Here is an 11,786-nt window from a genome sequence, read left to right as displayed (position 1 = left end):
CTGGCTTATAGAGTTTCTGCTGAGAAATCAGCTGTTAACCTCCTTGGAGTTCCCTTGTATGTTATTTGTCATTTATCCTCTGCTGCTTTCAATAATTTTTCTTTGTCTTTAATTTTTGCCAATTTGATTACTGTGTGTCTTGGCATGTTTCTCCTTGGGTTTATCCTGTATGGGACTCTCTGAGCTTCCTGGACTTGGGTGGCTATTTCCTTTTCCTGTTAGGGAAGTTTTCGGCTATGATCTCTTCAAATATTTTCTCGGGTCCTTTCTCTCTTCTCCTTCTGGGACCCCTATAATGCGAATGTTGTTGTGTTTAATGTTGTCCCAGAGGTCTCTTAGGCTGTCTTCATTTCTTTTCATTCTTTTATCTTTATTCTGTTCCATGGCAGTGATTTCCATCTTTCTGTCTCCCAGGTCACTTATCCGTTCTTCTGCCTCAGTTATTCTGCTATTGATTCCTTCTAGTGTAGTTTTCATTTCAGCTATTGTATTATTCATCTCTTTTTGTTTGTTCTTTAATTCTTCTAGGTCTTTGTTAAACATTTCTTGCATCTTTGCCTCCATTCTTTTTCCGAGGTCCTGGATCATCTTCGCTATCATTATTCTGAATTCTTTTTCTGGAAGGTTGCCTTTCTCCACTTCATTTAGTTGTTTTTCTGGGGTTTTATCTTGTTCCTTCATCTGGTACATAGCCCTCTGCCTTTTCATCTTGTTTGTCTTTCTGTGAATGTGTTTTTTATTCCACAGGCTACAGGATTGTAGTTCTTCTTGCTTCTGCTGTCTGCCCTCTGGTGGATGAGGCTATCAATACTTAATTTATATTTGTATTCAAAACTCTAAATCCATGCTAAACATAAGCAAGTCTCCTAATTATGAATTTCCTTCCTATTTTCAGTTTTATGTGAAAGCCAAGAACTTGCACAGCACAAAAAGTAGATCAGCTCAAAGTTTCTTTTCAAAATGCTTTGAAGTTTTGGTCTCTGCTCTCCACACTTCCTGATGCATTTGCATTAGAAGAAAGGTATAGTTTTGGTCATGTTCAAAGTAGGTGTATTTTCAGGGAAACCCCCTCAAACCTGTGCTTTAAGAAAGCACTGCTTGGGTTTATTTCAGTTTCAAGGGTGCTTAGTATTTTTGTCTACTTCCAGAGATGCAAGTTCTACTTTAGTTCAACTTTAGTTTACTTCACTAAGTCTCTGTGGGGCTTTTAGAAATTCTAGGCTTCAGATTTGTGACCTCTCAAATTAGGGGCATGGTCTCAGAATTTGCTCATGTTATCTAAAGCTCACGATTTAAAATTCTTTCCAGCTGTAAACATCTCAGGCACTGTAGCATAGTGTTTTAGTACAGATTGTGGGTCAGTTAGTCTGGGGTAGGTGTGGTGCTGAGAGTCTGCATTTCTATCAGGCTCCCAGGTGATGCAGAGTAGAAGGAGTTCAGTGTGCACATCTTAAATTTTAACTGCTAGAAGTTGAATGCCTGTTGTTCCACTTATTAGCTCTGTGACCTTGAGTAGGGCATTCCGCTGCTCTGTGCCTCCATTTTGGCATCTGTCAAAATGGGAGTGATTCAAATGGCATTTAGCTCTAAGGGTTCATTTAAAGAATAACTGGTATAATTCATGTAAAGTATTTAACCTCTAATAACAAAATGATAACCACTAATAAATATTGATATATATTTTATCTGGTGAAGTAGTTTCTCAAGAATTGGAAGGGGAGGCGTCCTAATGTTTATTTTTGCTTGAGAAGCATTTCAGTAGAAGTCAGTGACCAACTGCCCCAGTTTTCCCAGGACTGTCTTGGTTTTAGCACTGAAAGGCTCATATCCTGGGAAACCTTTCACTTCTGAGCAAACTAGAGCAATTGGTCACCCTTATGTTTTATATAGTTATTTTAAAATTTTCACAGTAACCTCGTGACATAGGTAGCATTACTTGAATTTCACAGATGGACCATAGCTAGTAAGTGGTGAAGCCTCTCTTCAGACCTGCCTTTGAGTGACTTCAGAGTCCTTGTGTGTTCCTTTACATCTGTTGTACATTCAAATGTTGTTCCTGTATTATTAGTCTTTCAAAATGTATATCAGAAGCATGTTTGGTTTAGAATAAGATAAGGGAATAAAAAATCTTTAACTTCCACAATGTTATTTTAATTAAAAAATCAGTAAGTAGTAAATAGGAATATACTAGACACACCAGAATCATGAGGCTACCCTGATCCACAGTCTGAGGAAAGTTGACTCATCTCAAAGGCTTGCTTTTTGTAGACCAAATGAAATGGACAGTTGGGTTAAGATGAAGCTTAGAGGCAGAATACTTAAATAATTCTGGGAGAAGGTGGGTGTTCGGGGAAGTGGCTAGGGAAGAATCTGATTTTATTACTTTTTTCTTCCTGACCCTTTTTTCCTAGTCTTCTGCAAAAATGACTAGACATGTGTTCTTTACCTTTTCTTCCTTTCTCTGTCTTTGAAAAAGATTAATTGTAGCAGATTCAATTGAGCTTTGTCCAGTGGCAACATCAAAGGATGCCAGAACATAAGAAAGTCCTCAGATTATCCCATCACCCTGTCTGAGCTTTTTAATGTGACAGCCAAAGAACCATGTCAGCTGGAATCCTCCCCTTAGTCTTCACTGAAACAAATGCTGTTAACTCCAGAAAGACTCCTGCAGATACTTCTCATAGAATTTGCTCAGTTTTACTATTAAGAAAGCCACTGCTCATTGCTGAAGGATTTTTTAGTCCAAACCAAACCAGAGTTTCCTCAGTTGGATATAGCCATAGTGAACCTGGGCCTTGGCAGAAGTCTTATTTTTATGTTCTAAAAATGGTTTTGGATATGACTTTAACTTAAAAACTTGAAACATTTAAAAATTCAATATATTGATAAATAAAAATATAAGATATAAATATAAATAGTAAAAAATAAATTAATGCCAGTTAAAATCTGTAGAATCAACAGAATTTCAAAGGAAGGACCCTTTCTTATTTATTTATGTATATTTTAAACTGTTTTAATGTGTAATGGATTTGAAGTGTGTAAATCTTTGTTCAAATACTTATTTACAAACATTTTTATGGAAAGATAGAAATTGAAATGGAAATATTATCCCCATTTCATCTATTTGATTTGTCTACAATTTTAATTGAAGATAAAACCTATGAGTAAATTACTTTTGCAAATAAACTGCACACTTCAATAAAGATCACCATAATTATTGAGAAAAACAATCATTGAAAAATAGTTATTTTTATTTTAGAACATTTAGAATTATTCTATATCAGTGTTTCTCAGAGTGTGATTCCTGGACCAGCAGCATCAGCATTATCTGAAAACTTGTTAAAAGTGAAAATTACTGGGGCTTCCCTGGTGGTGCAGTGGTTGAGAATCTGCCTGCCAATGCAGGGGACACGGGTTCGAGCCCTGGTCGGGGAAGATCCCACATGCCGCGGAGCAACTAGGCCCATGTGCCACAACTACTGAGCCTGTGCGTCTGGAGCCTGTGCCCCACAACAGTAGAGGCCGCGACAGTGAGAGGCCCACGCACCGTGATGAAGAGTGGCCCCCGCTTGCCACAACTAGAGAAAGCTCTTGCACAGAAACGAAGACCCAACGCAGCCAAAAATAAATAAATAAATAAATAAATAAATTTATTAAAAAAAAAAAAAAAGGTGAAAATTATTGTGCTCCACCCCAGATCTAATGTTTCAGAAACTCTGGGGAAGGGGCCCAGCAATCTGTACTTTTGTAAGCTTCCCAGGTGATTCCAATACATGTTCAAGTCTAAACCATTTAGAAGAGTGTCTGATGAGTTGTTAAGAAGATATATTGATACCTTTGGCAGGGTTGGAGAATTAGAACCTAAATTGATGACTCACAAATTAGATAACCTCTTTCGCTCTCTCCTTCTAGGAAAGTGATGACCGTTGGACTGTGTGGTATAAGGAAAAGAATTTGAATTTTTAAGTGTGAAGGTCTAGTTTCAAGTTGCAACTTTATATATGCAAGTCACTTAAGAGCCATGGTTTCTAATACATAAAGTGGAGATAATACTAGTCTCCCCCCCAACTCAGTCTCAGAGTTGTTGTGATCAAATGCAGACATGCAAGTGAGGGTAATTTTTAAATTATCCAGTGCTATGCAAATGTTACTTTTCATATGATCATTACTGCCATTATGATTACAGTTCCCCAAATTTTTCCTTCTCACCTCCCCTCTCTTTGTCCCATTAAATTTGATTACCTCTTAAAATTTGTTTTGCAAAGCAGAGATTAAAAAAAAGAAATTGGAGACTTTTTAAATGAGAAGAGAAACCAGCATTCTTACAATTTCTTTTATATATGAAATGATACATATGGATTTTTTTCTTTGTTTCATGAATAGTCTTTTAAGTCTCTAATCCACGATGTAAAATGAATCAATAGCACATTTCAGTGATACCATGGCAATAATAGTGCATTTGGAACATTAAGTGTCAAATTTCCCTCACATATTTCAAAAATTGTTTTACATTTTGCTGGCTTAACCTCTCTTGACACCAGTGAACTTAAGGCTTGTAATTGAAGGATAAGTGAGCAAAAAAGCAGTTCAAGTGATAATACATCCATTTCAATTCCTATTTTCTGGACGGAGACCTTTTATGCTAAGTTCATGTGAGAGTAAATTTTTATGACAAAATTATAACCCTCAGATAGATGCTACTCAGGCAGGCTGAGATCTGTCCTGGTATAATGGATTTTGTGACAATGAAATGCAAGAGAGTGTCCCAAAAGCTTTGCCTAAGGAATTTCTGACAGTAGCCTATATGCTGCCGAAATTTTCAAGATGCTATTATGACTCATTTCTACTCATTATAGAAAGATGGCTCGGTATTTTAATCGCGAAATACCATTGTGTTGAAAGGAGAAAGAAGTATAAAGGATAGTCTGAAAAATTGCCATGTATTCATTAGTTGTACTATTTAGTAAATTTTGTTGTTTTTGCTGTGATTTTACATAATAAAACCTTCTAATTTAGAAGGTCGAATATATTTGTTACTCCTGATTTGACTTTCACTAATAATTTTCTCTTTGTCACTAGTTGAATGAAAAGGAGGTGTCCTCTGCCACCAGAGGTAATCTGAACTTCTATAATTCTCTATAAGTTCTCTCTTCCCTGAGTGGTAGAATACTACTTCTTCTCCCATTTCAATGGGTTATTATTTTTTTTTTGAGGGTAAGTTTGTAAAGTTGTCTCAATATTGTAACATGTGCAGTTAAAAATATTACAGCATCTTTAAGGGCCAAATATTTTTTCTTTTTCTCCCCCTAGTTTTATTGAGATATAATTGACATAACACTGTGTAAGTTTAAGGTGTACAACCTGCTGATTTGATATGTGTATATATTGTGAAATGACTACCACAATAGGTTAGTTAACACCTTCATCACCTCACATAATTATGTGTTTTTTTTGTGATGAGAACATTTAAGATTTACTTTCTTAGCAACTTTCAAATATGTGACATAATATCGTTAACTGTAGTCACCATGCTGTACATTAGATCCCTAGAAATTATTCATATTATAGCTGGAAGTTTGTATTCTTTGACCAGTATTTCCCCGTTCCCCCAACTCCCAGTGGCTGGCAACCTCTCACTAGTCTACTCTGTTTCTATGAATCTGGCTTTTTATATTCCCCATATAAGTGATATACAGTATTTGTCTTTCTCTATCTGACTTCATTTCACTTAGCATAATGCCCTCAAGGACCATCCATGTTGTTGCAAATGGCAGGATTTCCTTCTTTCTCATGGATGAATAATATTCTTCTTTATCCATTCATCTATTGCTGGATGCTTAGGTTGTTTCCATTTCTTGGCTACTGTGAATAATGCTGCAGTGAACATGGGAGTGCAGATATCTCTTTGAGATCCTGATTTCTTTTTCTTTGGATATGTACAGAGAAGGGGGATCATATGGTAGTTCTATTTTTAATACAATGAGGAGCCTCCATACTGCTTTCCATAGTCGCTGTACTGATTACATTCCTACCAACGATGCCCAAGGGTTCCCTTTTATTCACATCCTCGCCAACACTTGTTATCTTTTGTCTTTTTAGTAATGGCCATTCTAACAGGTGTGACGTGATATCTCATTGTGGTTTTGATTTGCATTTCCCTTGATGATTAATGATGCTAAGCATTTTTTCATGTACCTGTTGGCCATTTGTATGTCTTCTTTGGAAATGTCTATTCAGGTTCTCTACCCATTTTTTAATTCGATATTTTGAGGTTTTTTTGTTTTTGTTTCTTTTGCTATTGAGTTGTGTAATTCCTTATATACTTTGGATATTAACCCATTATCAGATAGATGGTTTGCAAATATTTTCTCCATTTCCACAGGTTGCCTTTTCATTTTGTTGATTGTTTCTTTTGCTGTGCAGAAGCTTTTTAGTTTGATGTAGTCCCACTTATTTATTTTTGCTTTTATTGTTTGTGTTTTTGGTGTCATATCCCAAAAATCATTGCCAAGACCAATGTCAAGAAGCCTCTTCTCTAAGTTTTCTTCTAGGAGTTTTATGGTTTTAGGTCTTATGTTTCAATCTTTAATCCATTTTGAGTTAAATGGTTTCCATCTGCATGGAATATCTTTTTCTGTTCCTTCACTTTGAACCTGTGGGTGATCTTAAAGCTGAAATGAGTCTCTTATAGGAAGCATGTAGTTGGGTCTTGGTTTATTATCCATTCTGTCTTTCGATTGTAGAATTTAATTCATTTACATTTAGAGTAATTATTAATAGGTAAGTGCTTACAATGCCAAGTTATTGTTTTCTGGCTGTGTTGTACTTCCCTTGTTCCTTTTTTCTCTCTGTCTTCCTTTGTGAATTGATGATTTTCCATAGTGGTATGGTTTAATTCCCTTTTCTTTATCCTTTGTGTATCTACTGTAGGTTTTTGCTTTGTGGTTACCATGAGGCTTACATAAACTACCTTACAGTCTGTTTTACATTGATGACAACTTAACTTCAGTTGCATACAAAAACTCTACCCTTTTATTCCCCACATTTTATGTTTTTGATGTCAAAATTTACCTCTTTTATATTGTGTATTTATTAATAAATTATTGTAGCTATAGTTATTTTTAATACTTTTGTCCGTTAATCTTTTTTTACTAGAGTTAAGTAGGTTAATATGCCACCAATTAGAGAGAGTATTATGAATTTGACTATATACTTACCTTTGTCAGTGTGTTGTATATTTTCATATGTTTTCATGTCACTAATAGTTTCCTTTTATTTCAACTTGAAAAATTCCTTTCACCATTTCTTTTCTTTTTTTGTGTGTGTGTGTGTCTTTATTTTTTATTTTTAAATAATTTTTATTGGAGTATAGTTGCTTTACAATGTTGAGTTAATTTCTGCTGTACAGCAAAGGGAATCAGCTATACGTATATATATATCCCGTCTTTTTTGGATTTCCTTCCCATTTAGGTCACCACAGAGCACTGAGTAGAGTTCCCTGTGCTATACAGTAGGTTTTTTTTTTTTTTTTTTAAAGTCATGATGAAACAGCCTTTATTGAGTACTTACTATCTGCCAGATACTGTTCTACACCTTTCACCATTTCTTGTAAGTCAAGTCTAGTGGTGATGAACTCCCTCAGCTTTTGTTTGTCTGGGGAAGTCTTTATCTCTCCTTCATTTCTGAAGGAAAACTTCTCTGGACAAAGTATGTGTGGTTGGCAGTTTTTTTCTTTCAGCACATTGAATATATCATTCTGATCTCTCCCAGACTGTAAATTTTCTGGGAAGAAATTCACTAATAGACTTATGGGGATTCCCTTGTAAATTACAAGCTTCTTTCCTGTTGCTGCTTTTAAGATTCTATGTTTGTCTTTGATATTTGACAGTTTTATTATCAATATAATGTGTCTTGGAGAAGATCTTTTTCAGTTGAATTTGTTTGGAGACCTGTGAGCTTCATGAACTTGGGTGAGCAAATCTCTCCCCAGATTTCAAAGTTTTCAGCCATTATTTCTTTAAGTAAGCTTTCTGCCTCTTTCTCCCTCTCTTCTCCTTCTGTGACTCTGTAATTTGCAGATTTCTTCTCTTGATGGTATTTCATAATTCATGTAGGCATTCATTTTTTCTTCTTAATTCTTCTCTGGCTGGATAATTTCAAAGTTCTCATCTTCTACTTCACAGATTCTTTCTTCTGCTTGATCCGTTCTGATGTTGATGCTGTCTATTGCATTTTTTTCATTTCATTCATTGTATTCTTCAGCTCCAGAATTTCTGTTGGGTTCTTTTTTTTTTTTTTTTTTTTTACAATTTCTGTCTCTATTAAACTTCTCATTTTTTGTGTATATTGTTTTCGTAATTTCATTGTATTATATTTCTGTGTTTTCTTGTAGCTTATTGAGCTTCCTTTAAACAGCTGTTTTGAATTCTTTATCAGGTAAATTGCAGATCTCTATGTCTTTGGGGTGAGTTACTGGAATATTATTGTTTTCCTTTGGTGGTGTCATGTTTCCTTGATTTTCCGTGTTCCTTGTAGTTTTGTGTTGCTCTCTTCACATTTGAAGTAGCAGTCATTTCCTCCAGTCCTTACTGACTGACAGTAGGAGAAAAATAACCTTCCTTCATCCATGCTAGAAATCCTGAGACTTTCTCAGACTTTCTGTAGATATGCTGGCCCCACACTTTTTACTTCATCTTGTGGCAGAATTCTTAAGCCTGTATGCCTTCTCTTGATCCTGCAATATACCAGGCTGGGTGCTGACAGCCTCCTTTTTACTTTCCCAGGGGAAGTGCTAAAAGTTCAAGTTTGTAGTTTCTCTTTGGCCCACAGATTCAGGCCTGCTTTGAGTATGTGCTCACTATCTGTCTGCCAAAGGTTGCTCTCACAACTATTGGAAGCACACACAGGGAGCCGGCCATGGGGTGTGGGTATATGTGTGTGTGTGTGTTTGTGAAGAGCTCGGAGTGACTGGGCTGGTTGGGGGGATCTGCAGGCAGGGCATCCCAGTGACTCTTAGGCAGGTCTCTATGATGGAATCTGTGATATGGTTAGTATCATTCATGTCCCTTTGATACGTTCCAAGCCCTGGCTCCTGTTCTCCCAGCTGCTCACTGCTCACAGTCAGGCAGCTCATGACTCAGTACTCTGAATGAGATGAGAGAGAAATGGGCCTCTTCGGTAGTGTCCCACATAGCTGGGGAAGCCAGGTGCTCACTCACATGCTCTCCTTTTCCTCTGTGGGAGAAGTTGCAGGCCAAGAAGGGCTCTCTTAGGCTGAGTTGTGCCCCCTTGAGGGAGAGGTGATGAGGGTAAAGTCAAACTATTCCTCTTACCCTCTCCAATGTGTCCAGTCTTGGATTTTTTTTCTCCAGTGGTGCAATGGCTAGAACTTCTCCACTGAACTCCTGGACTTTCACAAAGTAAGAGGCTGATTTTTTAAAATAAATTTATTTATTTATTTATTTTTGGCTGCATTGGGTCTTCGTTGCCGCTTGCAGGCTTTCTGTAGTCACAGCGAGCAGGGGCTACTCTTCGTTGTGGTGTGCGGGCTTCTCATTGTGGCGGCTTCTCTTGTTGCGGAGCATGGGCTCTAGGTGCACGGGCTTCAGTAGTAGTGGCACATGGGCTCAGTAGTTGTGGCCTGCGGGCTCTAGAGCATAGGCTCAGTAGTTGTGGTGCATGGGCTTAGTTGCTCTGTGGCATGTAGGATCTTCCCAGACCAGGGCTCGAACCCGTGTCCCCTGCCTTGGCAGGTGGATTCTTAACCACTGCGCCACCAGGGAAGTCCAAGGCTGATTGTTTAAGTCAGTATTCTCCAGGGGCTCCCAGACTGTGGCCAAGAGGGGCTAGAGCCAGTTCATGGGCCACTTCAGGGTCCACAGCCAGGGTTGAGGTCTGTATGTCTATTACCCTTGGCATATGGGGCTGGATTCTGTTGCTCCCACAGAGGCACCTTTGTCCATGGATGGATGCCAAATTGTTGTGTTGAGGGGGAGATATTAGTGAGGGACACCTTATTTGGCCATCTTGGTGATGTCACTCTCCATATACTACATTTGGACAAGCACCAGCTCAGGGTCAGAACGACTGGGGAAACTGTAGGTGACACTATAGAGCAGGGAAACGTTCAGGCCACATACTATAACAAATACATTGTCATGCTTTAATTATTTTATAAAATTTTAGGACGTCTAATTTACTTGTTTTTGATAATTGGAAATGTTTTATATTTTCCAGCTATCTAGTAGACATTTTATGTATTTCTTCTGAATGTTGTTTAAAAAACAAAGAAAACAATCAATATTAATAAACAACAACAAAAAAGAAGCAAACTTCTCTACAAACTCTGAGTTCCCTGGGTTGGAGTTCATTTTTATGTGTGCAGATATTTTTCAGATTATGTTGGATTTTGTTTTCAGTTGTGCTTGTAAACTTTTGAGCATCAGTAACCCTTAGATTGTAACAATCTGATGAAAACTTTGCATGCAGGGAAATATCATATGCACACATCCCTTTGTACCTCATTATAGCAGAGCCCTGGGGGGAAAACCACACCTGAGGGCAGCAATGGTGCCATGTTTCTGTACCACCTGACACCTACCTCAATTAGGAACCACCTGAGCCAACTCTGTTTAGGATAAGTGTTCTTTGTCTCAAATATAGACAAAATGGAAATAAGTAGCTTACCTTGCTGAACATCTATTATCTCAAATCCTAACAAAAATCTACGAGATAAGGAGGGCAGGCAAAGGGTGATTGTGTCTTGCTGAATATCATTCAGTGGATTCAGGAGTCTAACCCAACCTCCTGATTTCTAGTCCTGTGATTTTGTATAACACCCTCTGGGGATTTTCATCCAGATCACATCTGGAACTGTTATGATAGCGCCTACTATCATATTTTTAACTTCAGTTCTCAAGAACATTTTATGGTCCAAGCTGATTGCTCAGTCTCAGTCATCACAGTTGTATTCCAGCCAAAAGAAAGAGAAAAGAACAGAAAGGAAGGACCAAAGTGTATATGCCAGAGGTCTATGAAGTTAGCTTTCTAGACTTTACCACATGGTGTTTCCTCTTGCAACTCACTGGCCAGAACAGTCCAAGAACCACCTCTGTTTGAAAGGGAAGTTTGGAAATTGAGCCTTTATTTGAGTGGCCATGTGCCCAGTTCAAAATTGGGAGGCCTATTACTAGGGAAGAGGGGAGAATAGATTTTAGGGGACAACTAGAAGTTTATAAGCTTGGGCACAGTTTCTAGGTGCCATTGCTTCATATAAATGAGTGTTCAACTCAGGTTGCTTTCTGCTACTGCTTCTTATAATTTGTGTCCTGGGAAATCAACATCAATTTAATACTACCATATTTCATTGTAGGTTTTTGGAACCAATGCACGTTCTCTTTTAGAAAAACTCCCATTTACATTTTCTATGTTAAAGGTAAAAGGTTAGAAGTTCTCTGTCTTTGATCTTTTCCCATGTCCACAAAAGCCCAACATTCATCTATTTGAAATGACCAAAATAATTTAAACACTTCGTGAGAACAAGTTGGTAGAACCTGAGAATAGAGAGAACTTGAGTATTTTCAGTGATTTCTTGCACGTTTCTCTGGGAATTACTTGTTTGTTTTTTCATCTAAAGAAAAGCAGGCATAAATGTTTGTTTTAAATGAGAAACAGAAACTCTTGTCAATAAGCCTAATGTTTACTTAGCCAGTGAGCACTTATGTAGTTATAGAACGTATCCGATGTGTAGGGTGTGGGGAGGGTACTTCTGATATGACATTTTAAAA

This window comes from Eschrichtius robustus, chromosome 6 (genome assembly GCF_028021215.1).
Source record: "Eschrichtius robustus isolate mEscRob2 chromosome 6, mEscRob2.pri, whole genome shotgun sequence".
NCBI classification, from domain to species: domain Eukaryota; kingdom Metazoa; phylum Chordata; class Mammalia; order Artiodactyla; family Eschrichtiidae; genus Eschrichtius; species Eschrichtius robustus.
The sequence above is the reverse complement of the archived record's forward strand: the minus strand, read 5'-3'. Positions refer to the sequence as shown.